Source organism: Neoarius graeffei, chromosome 14, assembly GCF_027579695.1.
Source record: "Neoarius graeffei isolate fNeoGra1 chromosome 14, fNeoGra1.pri, whole genome shotgun sequence".
NCBI classification, from domain to species: domain Eukaryota; kingdom Metazoa; phylum Chordata; class Actinopteri; order Siluriformes; family Ariidae; genus Neoarius; species Neoarius graeffei.
This window is the reverse complement of record NC_083582.1, coordinates 23834952-23856766: the sequence shown is the minus strand read 5'-3', so window position 1 is coordinate 23856766 and position 21815 is coordinate 23834952. Positions and strand designations below refer to the sequence as shown.

The following is a 21815-nucleotide window of genomic DNA, read 5'->3' as shown; positions in this document are numbered from 1 at the left end:
CAGATGGAGGAGCTGGTCACTGAAGGAGCTACTCAGTAGTCTGGCTAACGCAACTTCAAAGCTCTGCGAGCACTGGTCTGGCATAGATATTAAACCCAACCGTTTCCCAAAGTGCGTGGTTGACCCGCCTCCCTGAAATGCCTCAGTTTGCTACTGGTCGAAGCCAGAAAAGGCTGTGACGAAGCTTAAACCAATCACATCACTCTTTCCTCTGACGTATGTGACGCGACGGAAACTGCTTGAGTAACAGGAAGAAGGAGGAGCTGAAGAGGACAATAACACGAGCAGAAATGGAGAGAAACTACTTTTGTCGAACATGTAAAGTTAACATGCGAGTGGCGGGTGTGTATTCGCATTGTAGTGTCTTATTTGAAAGAAGGACAAAGCCGCAGTCGATAGCGGAACGACTCGAGAACATTGGCCTCACTGTTTCCCAGGACATCGGAAAGTCAGAGAGAATGTGTCCGAGATGTGTTAGTACTCTCATGCGGCTCGAACGGGACCTGCCCGTTTTTCGACAGTGGGAGAGTGAGTTTGTGGGAGCCACTGGAGCCACATCTGAAGCCCCCACAGAAAAAAGACCACGAGAGCCAACACCATCCAAAACGCCACGCAAAATAAAAAAGGGACGTCCAAGCTTACCTAATGACAAAGACTTTACTCGATTCAATTATATTGTATTCTTTTCTATGATGAGTGGCAAAAAGAGAATTATAAATGTAATTGTTTAAACCTATTTTACTTAATACTGCATTTGGTCTTTGTTTATTTTCAGAGATGTTCATGAAGTCCAGAAGAAATACAAGTCAATAATTATTACTGATGACCATTTCATGTATGTGGAAGTTACTTTGATTAGAACTAATGTTTGACAATTTAAAAAAAGGTTCATTTACAGCAACGTCCGTCCTTTCAATAAATACCTCCAGGGCTGCTCTTTGCTCCGTTTTCAATGAGAACTTCCCGTTGAATGCTTTCAATACAGCATCTACCGCTGTGTCAAAGGCTTGCCGCTGCTCCATGTTCATAATGTTTCTAGTGAATGAAGCGCTTCTGGCATAGATTCTGTAAACAATCTATGGCTTCCGGTCGCAGTTCTACTACGTCACTGCGCCCAGGCTAGCTACTCAGTGCTGCTACTGTCTCCTGCAGTGGATGGGAGGTGTTTGCCATTAAGGATGACAACTTGGCCAACATCCTCCCCTCCCCCACTACATCCACTGAGTCCAGTGTACAGCCCAGGACAGATCCTGCCTTCTGAATCAGTTTGTTCAGTTTTTTCCTCTCTGCTGTTGTGATTCTGCTTCCCCAACAGACAACTCCATAGAATATGGAGTTGAACACGCCTCTACCCAGGGCCGTTGGAGATGCTCAAAGTTGATTGGCTCCTGATTTTTCAGGAGCTTGGAAGAGCTGGAGATAGCTTGCCTTGCCAGACTAAGTTCACAACAGCCCCCCGTGTTGCGTCACACTTAAGATGGGTGGGCCCAGGCTAGCTACTCAGTGCTGCTACTGTCTCCTGCAATGGATGGGAGGTGTTTTGCCATTAAGGATGACAACTTGGCCAACATCCTCCCCTCCCCCACTACATCCACTGAGTCCAGTGTACAGCCCAGGACAGATCCTGCCTTCTGAATCAGTTTGTTCAGTTTTTTCCTCTCTGCTGTTGTGATTCTGCTTCCCCAACAGACAACTCCATAGAATATGGCTGATGCCACCATAGAGTCCAGAAGTGGACCCTGTACTCAAAAGGCCTGGAGTCTGCTCTGGCCTTTCTTGTACAGGGCGTGTGAGATCAGTCCAGTCCATCGTTCAGATGAACACCCAGGTACTTGTAGCTCCTAACGATTTCAATGTCCTTTCCCTGAATGTTCAGTGGGGTAGGTGAAGAGAGCCTCGTCCTGTGGAAACCCACCACCAGTTCCTTGGTTTTACTTGTATTGATCTGGAGGGAGTTCTGTTGGCACAAGTCCACAAAGTTCCTTGTCAGTTCTCTGTACTTGCCATCATCGCCATCTAAGATATAGCCCACAATAGCAGGGTCATCAAGAAGTTCTATAGATGACGGGTAGTTGTATTGTATCTAAAGTCTGCAGTGTAAAGTGTGAACAGAAATGGGGCCAGGACTGTCCCCTGTAGAGCCCCTGTGCTGCAAAGAATGGTGTCTGATGCACAGTCCTTTAGTCTCACATACTGTGGTCTGTTTGAGTCCATAGTCCACGAGGTAAGATGATTTGTCCACCCCTGCGCTCTCCACCTTACTCCTCAGATGAGTTGGTTGGATGGTGTTGAAGGTACTGGATAGATCAAAGAACATGATTCTAACAGTGCTTCCTGCCATTTCAAGATGAGTGAGAGATCTATGAAGCAGGTAGGTAACTGCATCTTCCACCCCAATGCCTGGCTGGTAGGCAAACTGCAGGGGATCCATAGCTGGCCCCACCAGTGTGCGGAGATGTGCCAGAACAAGTCTTTCCAGAGCCTTCATCAGGTAAGAGGTCAGCGCCACTGGTCTATATCTCTTAAACTCAGTGGGGTGTGCAGTTTTTGGTATTGGAACTACACATGACATCTTCCGAAGGACCGGCACTCTTTACTGTTCCAGGCTCAAGTTGAAAATGTCCTGCACTATTTCACACAGCTGGTCAGCACAGTGCCTCAGGAGCCCAGGGTTGATGCCATCAGGACCTGCAGCCTTTCTTGCCTTCATCTTACTCAGTGCCCTCTTGACTTGTCCTTTGTCGAAGGACAAAGAGGACAGCTGAGTGCTCAGTGTTGCGCATGGAGATGTGAAGCACTGAGCTGGAGGTATGATGGTTGAGGGGTGCTGAGAGAGTGAGGAGGTTGTCTGTGGGCTGGGTGACGATGACCAGGAAGAGGCAGTAGCAGTAACAGTGGGCTGATCTTGGGGGGAGGGCCGATGTCTGATCAAATCTGTTAAAGTTGTTCTGGTCATTTGCCCATTGCAACTTTCCTCCAAGCTGCCTATTGGACTCCTTAAGCCCCGAGATGGTTAAGGCCCCTCCAGACTACACTCATGTTACTCTGCTGCAGCTGGTCCTCAATCATCATCCTCCTGTCGCGGTCTTTGCCTTCCCTGATCTTTCTTCTCAGCTCCTTCTGCACCCTCCTCAATTCCTCTGTTTTCTGATCTGAATACCCTCTTCTCATTCAGGAGAGCATTTAGGTCAGGAGTGACCCAGGGTTTGTTTGAGAAGCAAATGGGACTCATGAACATCCCAGTCTGTAGTGCTAAAGCAGTCCTTCAAAGCCTCATCAGTCCAGCTTTTCACCTGTTGTGTATTGACTGGATGTCTGTGAACAATTGGCCTGTAGACTGGCAGGAGATGCACCAAGTTGTGATGAGATTGGCTTGGGGGGGGGTGATGTACGATATGCTTCCTTGGTGTTGGTATAAAACAGATCCAGTGTCTTTATTGTGTCTTGTGCTGCATGTTGCGTACTGTTTGAAGTTGGGGAGAGTGGAGGACAGGGAAGCATGGTTAAAATCCCCAGAGATCAGGATGAGAGCCTGTGGATGCTGTGTCTGCAGTCCGCTTGTGACTGAGTGGATGACGTCACATGCCGCATTTGTCAGCAGAGGGGAGAATGTAAGCAGTTATCGCGCTAACATGCGAGAATTCCCTTGGTAAATAATATTGCCTCATGCTAACGGCTAACAGTTCAATATCTTTACTGCAGATTTTATCTTTAATAGTGATGTGTCCTGGGTTACACAATCAATCGTTGATCAACACAGCCAGTCCCCCTCCTTTCCTATTAGCGCTCTCCTTTGTCCTGCCTGCATGCCGAATTTGGAGGCCATCAAGCGTGATTAGCTCGGTTAGCCATGTCTCTGTAAACAGCATCAGACTACACTGCCGGTATTCCCGCTAGTGCCGAGTCAGCGCCGCTAACTCATCCATTTTATTGGGAAGAGATCTTACATTCCGCATGGTAATGGATGTAAGGACGGGTTTGTAGCATCTCTTTCTGGCACGACGCTCAGCACCGGCACATTTTCCCCTTCTCCACCTCCTTAATTCCCATGATATATCTAGAACCTCCTCGGGGATCACAGCGGTTACTGAGTGCTAGCAGCTGTTCCCTGGTATAAAAATAGACCCATGGCTGTGCGCTGGCTCCCGTGACATGAGCGTGAACAGAAGTCCACAAACGAGCAGAAAAAACACATGTTCCGAACATAGTTCGTGTAGTAAAATAAATGGTAGTTAAAAGAAACTAAGTAAACTGTGAAAAACTTAAAGAACATGAAAAAGGTAAGAATGAAAAGTAAGAGAGGAGCTGCTGTGACTGGCTGCCACTCTCAAGGGGCACCAGAAGTAGAACACCCTAGGTCCTGCCTTTCCGCTTAGGCCCTTTATTTTCCCGCGTAAAGCAAAAATGTTGCTAATTTAAAAAAAAAAATTGTCTGCTAGCTTTCAAATGTGCCTGCCTGGAAAGCTGCACATGTGCCATTTGCAGTTACGGTGGTAATCAGCAAACCGGAAGCATAGTACATTTTACACACATGCCATACAGACGGAGCTGTGATGTTGGCGGCTTAAAATGTTCTCAGGTTAGATTTTTCGAGTTTGAGTCGCATTTTTTGTGATTTTAACATGTCGGGAAAGAAGGCTGAGAAAGCTTACCAAGTTTCTGCCCAAGTACATGAAGGTATTTCCTTGTGTCACTGTTTCAAAGAAGTTGGAGTACCACGGGAGATGTACGGTCTGTTCGGTAGACTTCTCATTTTCTCACGGCGGCATTGGGGACATTCGGAGATGCATAGGTTGCCCATCACATAAGCAGGCTGCAAAAGGCAGGTCTAGCACTCCTAAGTTGATGACACACGGTTCAATAATGATTTGGCTGTCACAAAGACCGAAGTGAGCTTCACCAACTTTTTGATGGAGCACAATATGCAGCTAGCTACAGCAGACCATGCTGGTGCCCTCTTCCGTAAAATGTTTCCAGATAGACAAATAGCTAAGCAATATTGGTGTGCCCAGACCAAAACCAGGTCTACGGTGAGGACCCTGTCAAGTAATTTTAAAGGAGATACGCAGAACCTTTATTTTTAAATAAATTTGAGTGGATAGTATCTCCATCCTTGACTCTTGTATGCTGCATAAATGGGAATAAAAAAATATATTTTTGAGAGTTAAAATCGACCTCAAAGTTGGCATTCGAACTGCCCCGCTGAGCCAGCCAGCCCTGAGTGCATGATGTCACAGCAGGAACCAGTTTTAAGGCTGAGGCCTTTGAACGCTATAGACCAAAGTCATATAAATCACTGATTCTTGGGATTTTGGGTAAAACGGGTTTTAATTTTGAAAATAAAAAGTTACTTGAATTACAAAATCTAAAGGTATATCATTATAGGACAAGGCCTTGCCTGTTCAGCAATGTACTGGTGCAAGCTCTTTTTTTTTTTTTTTTCATAAAATAGGCATTTTTTTCAGCTATTACTTTGTTTTTGTCAACACCGTCAGACACAATAAAAAGCAAATTATTTTGTATATATTTGGTGTAATATGTATTTAGAGTTTTTAAATCATTATCTGGCATTCTTAGCACACATACACTTAAGTTGAATATTCACTTTTATTCAATTTTTATACAGTTTCATGTGTACTCCTTTAAAGATCTAATTATACAATATTTACTTTCAGCCTAAGGAGACAAAGTAATGGGTTTTTTTTTTTTTGCTTTTTTGTTTTTTTTATTTAACAAACTTATTTTTGCATTAAGAGAGACTATTACTTTCATAACTCAACAGCACTGAAGAAACATGTAAGTATATTCATTTAAAACAAATAAAACTCCCTCTGACTGTGGTGACTTTAGAACTGACGGTGGTGACAGTGGCCTCATTACAACATATAATTCCAAATTTCAATTCCAAAGTCAATGGCTTTTTGCTTAAGAACTTTATTTAACTATTTGGTCCAAAAAAATAATCCTGAGCAATGTAATAAAATTTTTTCAAGGAATATAGGCCTAAGGTACAATTAAGCAATATCATTTTTAAAAGTACTCCATCCTCATATAATCAAAAATCAAATCATCATAATAAGAAATGTTATTACCAGTGGGAATAATGTACAATGCATCACTAACATCTTAAACTGTTATCAAAGTTGAGTGTAATGACTATGAAATTGAGGGAGATGTTATGAATGTTGGATTTGGTTAAAGGTCATTCCATTTCCATTTGGCTTTAGTCATTGGAGAAGGGACACTGTATACTATGTGCTATATAGGTAGGTAGTAGGTGCCCTATGTGCATCCCAAATGACATCAGCCAAATGAACATGGCATAATAGTGAACTGAGAGAGAGAGGAAAGGCACACTACATCCCCTAAGGGTTGGACAATAGGGAAGAAATATAGAGGGATTTCACTGACGTCACCCGGAACCGGAAGTAAACAGACCCTGCGCCATTTTGGAAGACCAACAAACCCGTGATTAGGGGGAAATAACGGCAGCGGTATGTGAACCCACGAGAATAAAGTGGAGTGGCAAACGACTTAAACAAATCTGAGCTGTTTTATTTATGATTTATTGGCCCAACAGTAGACTTGAAAGAAACGTGAGACTTGGCAAAAAAATGTGGATATAATGGATAAGTCTGCATGATCTGCGGACACTTTGAGGTAAGCAAACGCAAGAAATTCAGATTTAAAACATGCTAAATTGGCCCCAAGTTGATAACTGTATGAGGAGCAAGCCTCCCAGACTACTACAATTTAATAATAATTTAGGATGGTTTGGGGCTTGCTCTCCCTCCTATTATATAAATAAAGCATAGTTGTTGTGTAGGCATATATCATAAATACATATGTATAATGTGGATAAATTAACCTAAATTATGGATACCTTAATAGTAACAAAAAGTATTAATTTTTCAACTGAAAAGATATATTTATTAAAAGATAAATATCAACAAGATTACTTTGGCCATAACTATGTGTAGGTTATTCTTAACAGCTGTAATATCACGAACCAAGCCACTAACAACATAATTGTAAGCCTGTAGCCCTTTGTAGGCTTTCAGGTCATCAGCAGTGTAGGCACTGGGTGTAAACAACAAATAGTTTACAATGTCTGGGTAGCAAACAGATGGCATAATTGGAGTCAGGTCCTCCTTACGTTTCCATTCTCCTTTGCCGCGAGTCTTATCATATGGGTCAAACCCATCAATCACAGCCAGTTTCTCCACATACCGTGCCCTTTCTGCAGCTGGTAATGTACTCACATAACCAGAATTATCAGCCATCGTGTCACTTTACTCTCGCTCGTACTTTGTTTTATATTGTGAGTGCATGTACTTGGTCTTCCAATATGGCGCCTAACAAAATCTCACGGCGCGGTGACGTCATGCGGTAGCCCTCTATAGGAGGAATTATATAAATATAAAAGAGGTTAATGAAACATCACGTTATATTGGTATTTATTGTGCTCAACAATTATGTTCTAGCCTCCGTTGAGGGTCATTTGTAGATTTTTGTCACCACCATCAGACTGTGTGTCACCACCGTCAGACAGAAAACCTGATGGTGACGTCTGACAGTGGTGACAAAAGCCTACTCTTTCACATATGCAGGAGTTGTTCACATTAGCCATCTTGTTTTCCCTCTGTTGCTAGCTACTTCAGACCTCTTCTTAAAAAGTATACATTTGTCGTCATCCGATCTAATATTTTTTATACAAAAGTGACGGTGTTGACATGCTATGGTTGTGACTGTAGCAGTGTCCAAAAATATGAACAAGTTTAAGAGAAAATACCAAACTTACAGGAGCTTGAGTAATCTGGAAGCATGCAGTAGAGCTGAAGGTTTGAAGAGTGTCCTCGGGAATATAGTTGACCTTGTAGTTGCCTGATTTTATTGCTTTTTGTAAATATCTGATGGTGGTGATGAATATGTGGGACACATTTTGAGCAACCACAAAATAATAGTAAACATCGTTCAAAACTCACTGTTTGCAGTTTTAAATACATATAACAATGTATTCTTTCATGTAGTAAAGGTATTATTCAATTAAATTATTAATTTTTTTTAATCAAGCTGAAATGATTAGCTCCTATCCGAGGACAACTGATTTTGTAGGCAGTGGCCAGCATATAATCATTAAATTAATAAAATAAAAACAATCCTATAAAAGAACCTTACAATATGTGCAAAGGACCCCCTGATTATAACTTTTTTTTTTTATGAAAATGTTATTAATTTCCAATAGACTTCCCACTTTTCTTAGTGGGACACGTTTTTGCCAAAGTTTCAAGAATCAGTGAAATAAAAAAAATTTATGGTGAAAGAGAGAAATACTGTTACTGACTTGCTCAACTAAGACTGATTTGACAACATTGATTGTGGGTTGACTCTTATTAAAACAGGATAGGTGTTATAATTTATGCAACATGCATGTACATGCATGCATTTTCACTGATAAAACGTAAAAGGCTAATTAAATAATCAGATGAACTGAGACAATCACATTCTGCAGCAAATTAAATCTTATACCAGTAACTTAAATACACAATGCAAGTTACATGTATTAATCTAAATGCAGGTAAACGTGTGGGTTTTTTTTTTTTTTTTTGTATCCAAATAAGGGTTGCAGCTTACCCATCTGGTAAAAATATGTGAATCTTTGCTTTCAGTATCTGGTGTGACCACCTTGTGCAGCAATAACTGCAACTAAATGTTTTTGGTAACTGTTGATCAGTCCTGCACACCGGCTTGGAGGAATTTTAGCCCATTTCTCCGTATGGAACAGATTCAGCTTTGGGATGTTGGTGGGTTTCCTCACATGAACTGCTCGCTTCAGGTCCTTCCACAACATTTCGATTGGATTAAGGTCCTGACTTTGTCTTGGCCATTCCAAAGCATTAACTTTATTCTTCTTTAACCATTCTTTGGTAGAACGACTTGTGTGCTTAGGATCATTTGTCTCTTTGCATGACCCACCTTTTCTTGAGATTCAGTTCATGGACAGATGTCCTGACATTTTCCTTTAGAATTCGCTGGTATAATTCAGAATTTATTGTTCCATCAATGATGGCAAGCCGTCCTGGCCCAGATGCAGCAAAACAGGCCCAAACCATGATACTCCCACCACCAGGTTTCACAGATGGGATAAGGTTCTTATGCTGGAATGCAGTGTTTTCCTTTCTTCAAACAACGCTTCTCATTTAAACCAAAAAGTTCTATTTATGTTCTTTTTGGAGAGCAGTGGCTTTCTCCTTGCAGCCATTGTTGTTCAGTGTTCTCCTGATGGTGGACTCATTAGCTAATGTGAGAGAGGCCTTCAGTTGCTTAGATGTTACCCTGAGGTCCTTTGTGACCTCGCTGACTATTACACGCTGTGCTCTTGGAGTGATCTTTGTTGGTCAACCACTCCTGGAAAGGGTAAGTCATCTTGAATTTCCTCCATTTGTACACAATCTGTCTGACTGGAGGGGGGTGGAAAGGTGGAGGTGGGTTTAGAGGAGAGGTAGAACTGGGTGTCATCTGCATAACAATGGAAATGGATGTTTTATTTTTACAGAAAATATGACCAAGAGGAAGGAGATAGATGATAAATAGAATGGGATGGAGGACAGAGCCTTGGGGAACACCAGGGGAGAGGGTTGGGATGTGAATGTCTTTAGCTGGATGAACTGAGTGCGGCCAGAGAGGTAGGAAATGAACCAGTCCAGGGGTGTGTCAGATAATCCAACAGATGCTAGCCTGTCGAGGCGGACAGTGTGGGAGATGGTGTCGAAGGCTGCACTCTTATCAAGGAGGATAAGAATGGATGATTGTCCAGAATCAGCTGCCATCAGGAGGTCGTTGGTGATCTTTAGAAGAGCGGTCTCTGTGCTATGACGTGGGCGGAAACCAGACTGGAACTGTTCATATAGGTTATTATGGAGGTGAGCATGAAGCTGGGATGCCACTACTTTTTTTTTCTTTTTTTTCTTTCTTTCCCCCAAGATTTTTGAAAGAAATGGTAGGTTAGAAATCGGACGAAGGTTATTGAAGTTGTTCGGATCAGAACCAGGTTTCTTGAGAATAGGTGTTACAGCCACATATATTTGAGAAGTGATGGAACAGAGCCAGAGGTTAGGGAGGAGTGAATGATGGCAGTTATCAGGGGCAACAGAGAGGGAAGGCATGCAGTGACTAAAGAGGTCTGCAGTGGGTCGAGCTGGCAGGTGGATGTTTTTGATTTCAGGATGAGGTTAGAAATTGCATTAGGAGAGGGGAGTTGGAAGCTTGAACAGTTGAAAGAGGGGGGCCTGAGAAGCCAGAGGAGACGGATTGCAAGATGAGTGAGGGGTCAGTTGCTGGTGGATCTTACTTATTTTTGCATTAAAAAAATGTCATTAGTGTGTTCGTGTTCTGTGGAGTAGAAATGAGGGGGAAAAGAGTCCGGGGGGGCATAGTATTTTATTCAGCACTGAGAATAGGGCCCTGGTGTTCCCATCACCAGCACTGATCAGACCAGCATAATATTGGGATTTGACTGAGGAAAGGGTGTTTTTTATAATAAATGTGGGAGTGAACAGAGTCCAGTTTTCTTGTAGAGCCGTTCAAGTTGACGTCCTTTGGTTTTGAGTTGTCATAGAAGAGGTAAAAACCAGGGAGCAGAGTGAGTGAATGATAGTCTGAGTTTTTACAAGGGCAAGTGAGTTCAACAGAGTGTGGAGATGATCACTGTAGAGGGTAACCAGTTGATCAGGAGGGGAGGAGTAAATGAAACTGGAGAGGCTGTCAATGCCTGAGGAGAGAGCTGCTAAATCAATGTTTTTAATATTACAGAAAGAGATAAGATGTGACTGTTTTAGTTTTAGACAGTTTTAAGCTGGAGTTGAATGAAATTAACATGTGATCAGAGATGGGAAGATCATCAGCGGAACAGTTAAAAGGAGTGACACCAGAGCAACAGACCAGATCCAAAATATGTCCTTTAGTGTGGGTAAGAAAGTCAATGTACTGTTTTAGACCAAAACTGTCCAGGCATGATGTAAAATCCTTGGTAAGAGCCTGATTAAAGTTGTCCATATGAATATTATAATCACCAAGCATAATTACATTGGGAAAGAGAGCGCAGGTGTGAGTGAGAAAAGCAGCGAAGTCATTAATAAAATCCTTATGTTTGGGTGGGCGATAGATAGTAACTAGAACAGTTGGAGTCGGACCATTAAGTTGAAGAGCCAGAGTTTCAAAAGATGAATATGCTGGAACTGTAACAGGTGAGACCTTCCAGGTCTCGCAGTAGATTATCGCAAGACCACCACTTCTGCCGGTGAGACGTGGCTGGCAGGTGTAAACAAACCCAGGTGGTACAGAGTCATTCAGCTGAGAGGAGTCATTGGGTTGTTGCCACGTCTCAGACATAGTCATGCTTGTGATCATGGAGGTGGTCCTGGAGCAGTTGTCCCTTGCCTGTAAGAGAACGAATGTTAAATAATCCAATTTTGACGTTGCTGCGCTCATTGGTGAAGTTGACGCTAGCCGACCTGGCTAGGCTAATGCACTGCGGTCCACTTTCCTACCGGAGTTTCTCGGAGGATGTCAAGTTGTGGACCAGATGGGGTTGATTGCAGTGGAGTCGTCAATGTGGTAGCTTCGTCGGGAGCCACATTGGATGTATTTCCGAGGAGGTGGGCGAGTGAAGTCAGGGCAGAGATGCTGAAGCAGTGGAGGATCATATCGGTGGAGCTGAAGCTGGAGGAGCTCATCAGCTGTGTATTGGAGTAAGGCTGACGATGGATTAAATATAATGGACAGGACAGTCCAGGTGAGCACAAACCTCATGGCAAGGTTGTGAATCTCTTCATTTTAAGCGAGAGAGAAGTAATGTTCCCGGAAAGCAGTAGGAGTAGGGAGGCGTGGAAGCCCCATAGGTGAGCAGTCCACAGGTGAGCAGACCAGATCGGACAAAACTGACAAACGGGTTGTTTTGATGGGGGAGCCAAGGTATAAAACCAACAGTGCCGTGTTTGCCGAAGGTAAAATATCTACTGCAGAGTCCATATATTCAATAAAAGTTAACAAATAAGGGCCGGTGAGCAGCGGCAGCAAATGCGCCAGCGTACACTCAACCAGAAGTGGAGGTCATTTGCCTGTTGCACATTTTACTGTTCCAAGGTTGCTTTCCAGGATTTAAAAAAAGACTAAACAGTATGAGGATGAGATGTTCATGGAAGAGAATTGAAATTTGAAAGAGAGAGAAGAGCAGTCAGGAAGATTCGGAAAGAGAATTCCAGAGTTTGGGTACAGTGGTACTGAAGGACCTGATACCAGGATAGAAAGTCTGCTGTGTGGGACAGCAAGTTAGGTTATTGTTGGAAGACCTTAGTGAGCAAGAGAGGGTGTAGGGGGTCAGTAGTTCCCTAAGGTATATAGGAGCAAGACTATGCAGGGCTTTGAAAGAAACAAGCAATATTTTAAATTTAATACAGGTCAGAATCAGTAGCCAGTGTAGCTGAGAGGATGGGGGTGATCAGAGCATTTAGTATGGGTTAGAACTCAAGTTGCAGAGTTCTGAAAATATTGTAGGTTTTGTAAAGACTTTTGCAGGAAGGCCTGTGAAGAGTGAACTGCAGCAAACTAAAGACATAAGCATGAACCAGAGTTGGGGCATCATTACTTGTCAGAAGCAGATGAAGATGAGCAGTGTTACAGAGGTGAAAGAATGCAAGTTTGGTGAGTGACTGACTTGATATGAAGATCAAAATTGAGTGATGGATCAAATATTACTCCAAGATTTCTGACAACAGGAGCAGGCTTAAGTATCAGTATCAATAGAAAAGTTGGATTTCAGATAGTAGGGATTTGGGATGAGCCAATAGAACTTCAGTTTTATCAATGTTTAACTTGAGTTTTTGTGCAATCAAAGGTTTAAATCTGGGGTGCAGTCAGTTCCTGTACAGGGAGGGGAGTCTGCAGGTGAGTCTGTACTGAGATGTAGCTGTATCGTTTGCATGGCAGTGAAATTTAAGTCTATGGCTACGAATAATATGAACAAGGGGTGGGCTGTAGATTAAAAAGGGACAAGGCCCAAGAACTGATCCCTGTGGGACCTCACACTTAAGGCAGACTTGTGTGAATCTTGTCTGTTGTCGAAGACAACCTGAACCATTGAAGGGCTAGGATACCAAAAGAGAGACAGGAAATGGGTACATCAAGTGTCAAACGCAGCACTTGAGTCCAGAAGCAGAAGACTGTTGACTCAAGACCATTATCAGCAGGCTGGTGGAGTTCGTTAACAGCACGCAGAAGAGCTGTCTCGGTGCTGTGATGCGCACGGAAACCAGGTTGAAAGGGTACATGGTGTGTTCGTTAAGAAAGGTATGGAGTTACATAACTACTACTCGGTCACTTTAGTTAGAAAGGGAATTTGAGACAGTGCCGCTGTGCCCCACAGCCTCAGGCAGGATGAAGGGTGAAACCAATGTGATGGTACTGCCAGAGTCAACTCAGGCTTGCACTGGCCATCCCTCTATCTGCACGGGGCACTTGGGAGGTGAGGACTTGGAGGAGAGTGTGCTATGTAGCAGTAAGCTGTGACTTGGAGGCCTTGGGCCTTTCGGCAGGGGTTCCTTCCCTACTTGAATGCAGCACGGGATGTTTCTCACCCTCAAAGACCTGTGAGAGCATGGCTCTTGGGCCCCTCTTGGAGTTGTCTGCCTGGATAACAAATGGAAGGACGTAGCTAGGTTTCCAGAGGGCTAGCATGCTGGTGAAGGCTGCCTTCAGGGCCTAAAGTGTCTGCTCTGCTTCAGGCATCCACGTCACCACCTCTAGGTATCCCTTTTTGGTGAGATCTGGGAGGGGAGTGGTTAGAGAGAACTTGGGTACAAAGCTCTGATAGTTGCTCGGCAACCCGAGAAAGGCCATTTTGATGTTGGCCAGGGGTACCCACAAACTGCCTTGAAATTCTTTTCTTGTGGTAGCCAAGGGTACTGTGCCACTTGCAGGAGTTTATGGTGAGCCCAGCTTTCCTGAGTGTGTTCAGGAAAAGGGTAATTATGCTCCCGGAGTCCAGGAGGGTGCCAGCAGGTGGCTACTCCAGCCTGATTTTGAAAGCTGGGGAGATGGGTGTCCATGGTGGAGTGGACCATGCAGCCTGTTAACTATGGCTTCATCGCTGGGCCCATGGTGGAAGACCTTTTTTTTTTGGGGGGGGGGTAGGGGAACCCGTGGGCCTTTTGTTGGAGTATTGCTGCCGCCTGGCTTCATTCCAAGTTATGGGACAAGGAGGCCACCAGGGTTCTTGGGTCTTTGGGAGGGGCTCAGGCTTTGATGTGGAGTGTGGCGAGCATACACAAGGCCTTCACCAGTCCCTTTGATGGCTTTCATCCCAATGGCCATGCACTCAGTAGGTGGGGAAGGGAGCGAAGAAACTGGTCCAAGGTAACTTTCTCTGTGACTTGGGTGGTGGAGTGAAACTCTGGTTGGAGCCAGTGCTTTGTGATTTGGAGCAGACTATGGTGTGAGGCTGGGTTGATATGTCCATTGATGGAACTCCACCACCACCTGACTAGGCAAGAGTCTGCACTGGACCAGGATTTTCTCCTTTAGGAGGTTGTAATCTTTGGCAGCCACTGGAAGAAGAGATGAGTAGGCTAGCTGGGCCTGACCAGAAAGCAGGGCAGCTGAGCCCATTCTTCGAGTCAGCCCTGCCTGTGCATGGTTTGTTCAAAGATGCAGAGGAACGCCTCCACATTAGGGCCCCAGCTTTGTGAGCAGATGTGTGGCTTCCTGCTGAAGGTCAGGGAGGAAATGGCCTGGAGATTTTTGGGCAGCAACATGGATCAATGATTTGTTGCAGCAGCTCTTGGGTGGTTCTGTAGGCCTCAAGCCAGCTACTGCATAATGTGTTGCTGCTGGAGGTTAGCTTTGAAGAGGTGCTGCAGGAAGGATTCCATTGTGTGGCAGGGGTGCTGTGTTCCTGGTCCAAATTCAAGAATGTGAGTATCTAGAAACGCACACTGACCCAGGGATTCAGGTGTAGGGGGAAAAAGTGCTTCTTGTTTAAGGGTTGTGGAATTGCTGGACTGTGGCTGTGAGGTGGGATGGTGCAGGCAGGAGGATTGGGTAGAGCTGGTCGGGTAGGCACTACAAGAAGGCCGCAGAAAGCCCCCGAGGAACTCGTGAGCAGCTTCAGAAGTGGGTGTGGTACTTGGGTGCAGCAGACTTCCTTGTTAAACTGCCTGGGAGAGGAGAGTGTGGCACAAGCTGTAGAGCTGAGCCAAAACTCAGCTAACTTGCATGTGGCGTGGGTGGTACTGGCACTGCCTTATACTGTCCTGTGCAGCTGGAGGTTAACAAGGCACCCATTAACAAGCAACAGCTAAGGCTGTGATGCTTGGCTCTTCAAAATGGTGGTGCTGAAAGGGTGCTGCTTGTTAACCAGTAAATCCTGAAATAAGTCTCAATTATGAAATTGCACTAAAAATTCATGGAATTGACCAGATTTTTAAACGTGTACATTGGTTATACATGAATGAACTGGGTTGCATCTGCAGTTTTTGTACAGTCAGCGTGATTGGATCGAGCCCTGGAATAAAAGTGACATTTTTAAGCACTCTCCTTGGCTGAGGATCAAGCCAGTGGTCCTCAAGCTCTGAGGCAGTGACGCTACCCACTACACTATGGGCCCGTCCACAGGAGTACGCGGCCTCACCCAATACGCTGTCGTTTTGAAAAAAATCTCTGTAAACACTGCGTCGTTTCCAGAAATGTCTGCGTCCACACAGGTTCACTGGAAACGACCTAAAACGCTGTAGTATATATGCCAGGCCTGTATGTGGCGCTGTGACAGCGCCACACCAATACACTAAAACTGGAAGAGAAGCCATGGAGCATGCGTATAAAGGTCACACGCTGTTTACAAACAAGCTCATAACACGAGAAGAGGACGATCATGGCCAGTGCAACTCAGTTGTTTCTGCAGTACGAGCACAAGCCTGTAGTCCGCTATTGTTATGACTCCTCTAGCGGCGGTGGCTGAGGTTAAAGGTTAGAGAGGTGGGACTTGTATGTCATCGTTTCTGAAAAAATCTATATTCGCCGTCCAGATGACTCCGGGCTATCCGGCGTTTTAGGATTTTCCCACTCTGGGACCCGTTTTCAAAAAATACCGGTTTCACACCTCGAAAAAGCCAGATCCGTCACGATAAAGTATTTATGCGGATTCGATAAAAACGTACTTGTGTGGATGGGCCCTATATCACCATTTATGCAGAAACAAATGGTTCTTTTCAAGTCATTTTAAATGGGAACAGTAATATGGGGGGGGGGGGGGGGATGGAACAGTTGTAGGAATGCCAGAAAAGGCTAAAACTAAAAGAATAAGGCTACGTTCACACTGCAGGCTGAAGTGACTCAAATCCGATCTTTTCGCCCATATGTGACCTGTATCCGATCTTTTATTGACAATATGAACGACACAGATCCGATTTTTTCAAATCCGACCCAGGCCGTTTGGATATGTGGTGCTAATTCCGATTCCTATCCGCTCTTTTCATATGCGACTTCAGTCTGAACCGCCAGGTCGCATTCATCCGACTTACACGTCATCAACAAGCCACAAACGTCACTATTCTGCGCTGAAGTAGGCGGCGGGTCTCTCAAAAAAGTTACAACAACATGGCGCATAATCACGGGCGCGGATAGAGGGTGGGACGAGTCATATTTAAATTCACCTCGTTCGGTCCCCCCTACTTATAGGGAGGAAAAAACGTGCTGTCTTTCTTTGCATAAGGCAAACCTCACGGAAAAATCAAAAGACTAATTACCATTCGGTTTATTGAGGTGCACGGCAGTGTATACATAGTTGCAACAACTCACATTAAACAAAACAAAGACTGATATTCGGTTGGTTGAGCTGCGCAGACTGCACAGGTTGGGAGCTCGAGCTTGGTTGCTATGGTTACTAACAACAAGTTTGACAGGCATATCGGGGTTGGGGTTGGTTTGCTGGCAGCTTTGTCCCCCCCCCCCCAGTTTTTTGTCCCCCCCAGTTCAAAAAACGTATCTGCGCCCCTGCGCATGACATCAATGCGAGGGACGCTTCGGGCTGTGAAGGTTCTGAATCTTCTCAATGGAAGGACGCAGAGGTTAGGGAGCTGATTTCCATTTGGGGGGATGCAGCTATTCAAGCTAGATTGGATGAGTCATACCGCAACCGGGCGGTTTTACTTCCGTAAACACTGGCCATGCTCACTGCGTGTGACGTCGTTGTATCGTGCAGTGCGCATGCGGAACACTTTTAGGTCGCTTTTCGTTCATACTGAGGATCACATACAAGTCGCATATATTTGTTAATGTGAACGACCTCACAAAAAAATCGGATTTCACAAAAAAAATCGGAATTGAGCATTAAGCCTTGCAGTGTGAACGTAGCGTAAGACCAGATAATGGCTAGTGTACACACAGAGGAAGAAATCCTCTCCTTCCCTCCCAGTTCAAACTGCTACCACATTCACACTGCACAAAACAGGATTCCTGTGTGCAGGAACTAACTATTCAGCCTGGGCAGGAAAGCCTGCCCACAGTCAGTTGGTTGAGAGCTTGGCCCCTCAAGCAAATTTGGGAGGGGGGGGGAATAATAGGGAAAAACCATTTAAAGAATAGGGTTTTTATTTTTTATTATTTTTTTTATTTCTGCATTTGTTTCTGTATTCTTATATTGTAACTCATTTTCTTATTCTTTTGCAGATTTCTTTGACGGTCCTGAGTCCATAGTTTCCCCATCAATGCAGTGGTGTTGACTTATTTTCAACTGTTCCTTAAGCTTTGTGTTGACAGGGTTTTTTTTTATTTACATATAATTTAAAACCTCTACAAAACATTGTACAATTTTAAAGGTTTGAGTACAAACTTCCAGTCATTTTGTAACTTTAAAACCCCCCAGCTTTATCAGAAATCATAGCCATCATCACAATATGTAATCTCTTTTCCTCCAACCAAAAAATCCCCCCAAAAATACTGTCATTTTTTTTATATATATATATATATATATATAAACAAACACATAAACACACGAGTGCATCTCAAAAAAAAAATTGGAATACCATGAAAATTCCTTTTGGGTCATTCCACGCCAAACGTCCGAATGCTCCCGCTCGACCATCTCAGATTTACCTGAAAAAATTCCACGAGGTTCACACACTTCCCAATAGGAAAAGTCTCAAATTTCAGCTCCCAACTCATTATAGTTTTGTCATAAAAAAATATTTAGGCAGCTAACCCCAGACACGTTTTCAGCAGAGTTTTCTAGGGAGCCACTTTCACATTGCTGTATCTAGAAAACTATTTGAGCTAGGTCTTTCAAATTTTCAAGGGCTAATATCTGGCTAAACTACTCGTAGTATATGGAGTTTTACACATGTGCTTTCGGTTTATCATAGCGTTCTGGCAGCTTGAATTTGCTCAAAAATTCAACTCTTCAAATCTGGCAGCATATTTGAAGGACTGTTGAAAGTGTAATATTAAAGATAGAGGCTTGATATTGCACATGCACCTTACCACACATGCTGTGTACTTTGTATTCAAAAACTGTCCCTCTGTGAAGCATGGTCTAGAAGATATTAAGGTTTAAAAATTGGAAAAAATAATTTGGTGCCATTTTTGGCATGGTATAGCAAAAAAATGATAGGTCCCACCAACATAAAATTGGCTGTTTTTGAAAGATTAGATGTATGTTTCTAACATATCCAAAAATTGTGATGGTGTTTTGCCTTAATGTTGCAAAATGATTTTTTGAAAATGAGGTGTTTGCATATATACACAGCATTCATGGCCTATGAAGGCACTTCCAGATGCTAAGAACACGCCATGAATTTATTTTGCACAGCTTAAACTTAATAAAATGCTTCATTTGATTCATGGTAAAGTACACTAGAAGGATAGCCTATATGCCATTTTTAGGTATTGCAATATTGGAACTCCAATATTGGTGAAAACTGAAACTTGTCACAAACCATTACATATCTGTTGTACCATGATTTAAAAGAAAAAAAAAAAAACTGTATGCATTGGCAACTTAGGGAAAGCTATTGTAAATTATCTGAACTCTTTAATGAATCTTTCAGATGCTTCGATGTCACATTCCTGAATTGTATATCACACATGCAAACTCCTCACCTTTCGGCGAAATTCGCCGTTTTGGTCCCAAAATAGGTCACTTGTGTGAATCGTGTAGATCCGAAGAGTTTTTTTTTTTTTGGGGGGGGGGGGGGGTAGGCAGGCTACAACGCTATTGTTGCCAAACATTTCACTTACAAGGTTACAGCCAATCAAGATAAACAGTTACTAACACGCTTCTTTTCCATTGGAGTTCTGATCAGCTGGTGCACAACCCACTGCTGGTTGCCAGTCCTCGCTTACGAATATTCCACAGATTCAGACCGCAAAGTCACCTTTTTATAGAGAGATCTGGCAACCTCATCTCGCGACTGAATCTGAATACCAATGGAACAGTTTCCAGCGCGCTCGGGGGTGAATAACCATGGGCGGATCTACCGGGGTGGCATATGCCACTCTAAAAGAAAGCCTTGCCACCCCTGCTGCTACCCCAGTTGGCAGCGACGAATTCAAAGAAAAATTACGGCCAATTTGACATTTACGTGCGCGAATTTCCAATGTCCGACTGCGGCGAATGCAGCACGAGATAACGCCAGAGATTGGTTGTTTTAGAAAATTGAGAGGCGCGAAGCGAGGGAGCCAGGAGTCGCGAGGAAAGGAGACACGGGAGGAAAGGGGTAAAAGCTGATTAACTATCTATCAAAAAATGAAATTATAATGAATGAACAGTGCTAGCATAGTTGCGATGCTGATTTTGAGAGGATAAAAATCAGGTTGGAGAAGGTTATTTAGCTAACTATACATGTAAGGCAAAAAAAAGTGTGTTTCCGGTAACCCGACCGATCGAGAATTTCCGCGTCGAAATTGCCGACCGTAAAGTTTTTATTACAAATTTCCCCCGATATTTTAGTGTAAGCAGCGTTAGTTTGTCATAATTTTTTGTTTCAACGCATTCAAGTTGTGAAAGAAACGATAAAAAGTAAAATGTTTTGCCACTTCTATCAGCCCTCCTGGCTGTAATGCAAATTGCTTCCTCTTCAGTATACAAGTGCACTTCCATGGCAGGGAAAAACACTACATTTTGCCACCTATGTAGTCCCCTATTTATACAAATAGGAGTCATTCAGGATTCAGCCATGTTTTTGCTCCGTGTTTTTGCTCGACCCAAGTTCTACAGTAGGCTAGGCGAGGCCGTCTGCTTTTAATGGAAGTAGCCTAGCCTAGGACGTTAAACCATATTTTCACGTTATTTCTTGATAAGGTGTTTTCACATTGGGCAATTCCATGTAAATGTCAACCTCACCATGCAAAAATAAAGCAACATGCAATACATCAAAACCACTCCCAGAGATATCACCTAGGCCTGTACTAAATAAATAAACAAATAAATACATACATAAATAAATATTTTGATCACCTAATACGTCACTGTCAGTCTTTCTTTCTTATAATGTAAAACCCAAGCTAAAATCAACTTTGATCATGTACAATTCTATATTATTGCCACAAGCCACAGAAATGTATGCTAAAATCCACAAAACAGCAAAACAATAGCCATCCTAAATATTATTTAAGAACTTTGATAGTTTTAGCTGATATTTAGAGAGTTTTTCAAAGGGTTATGGTGGTTAAATTGCTGATTTTCTAAACATATGCCATGTCTATTTCAGACGCGTCACATCCATAACGGAATTTCGTCACATCCATAACGCCGACTTTTCCTTCCGAAACTCTGCATGAAATACAAAATATTTTAAACAAAGATTTTTTAATATTCACCTTGGACCCCTCTATCAAACGGATATCTCCATTTCGACATTAGGTTTACAATTTCACAGAGTTTGATAAAAATGTACAGTCACCCAAGAAAAGTGATACTTTTTCTGTCACATCCATAACGCATCTTTTATTGGCATTTTCTGGCATGCCCTAGATGTACTATGGGAATTGTTCTTGTTCTATCACTTCTCCAGTATGGTACAGCCTTAAAATATGCAACACCTGTTTAAATACTGGGAGACAATAAAACATGCACTGGGTCATTTGTTGCCATTTTGAGTTCAAGTGTCACGTCCATAACGCTGGAATTGCTCATTATCACATGAAAATATCATGAAATTACATGTTATGTTATTACATGATAAATATATTGTAAAAATGTGATAACTCTGTTAACAATATCTTTTCACGTAATTACTTGAGTCTAAGCCAATTTTTTTTTTTGAGTGTGGCAGCAATACGCTTCCGCAGATCATAACTCGAACTCTTGCGATATTTTTTTTATTCGTTTAAAGATTTAAAACACTTATTTTATTATGATGTGTGGTATAAAGGATTCTGTGCCAAAATACTATTTTGTAAGATGTTTACTTGTGTTAATTTTTTCGAACAAAATAAAACAAATTAAGAAAAAAAAGTTCCTACCTACCGACCTTATTTTAGTATTTCATGTTACCTGAAACACACTTTTTTTTTTTTTTTTGGCCTAATGTTAGCTAGGTCTGACATTAGTTTTGTGTAAAGTCGGCCACAAAAGTTAATATTGATTCACCGTCTGTCAAGAAAAACATTGCTATTGGCTGAAGCTTATGATTCAAATATTGAGGATCTTAAACATGAGTTACATCAGATGAGGAGAGTACTAGACAGAAAAAAGGGGGAACAGGAGAGTCCTACCACTCTCATGGAGTTCACTGTTTTTGGACCCATACCAAGATGATGTTGTT

The 21815-nt window shown here is 43.0% G+C and overlaps 1 protein-coding gene across 1 annotated transcript in view; it reads left to right on the top strand.

Annotated features, from left to right (window-relative positions):
- lsm12b (LSM12 homolog b) overlaps nt 1-21815 on the top strand; it is a 98645-nt gene that overhangs the window by 43063 nt on the left and 33767 nt on the right. The gene's annotated exons all lie outside the window — the stretch shown is intronic.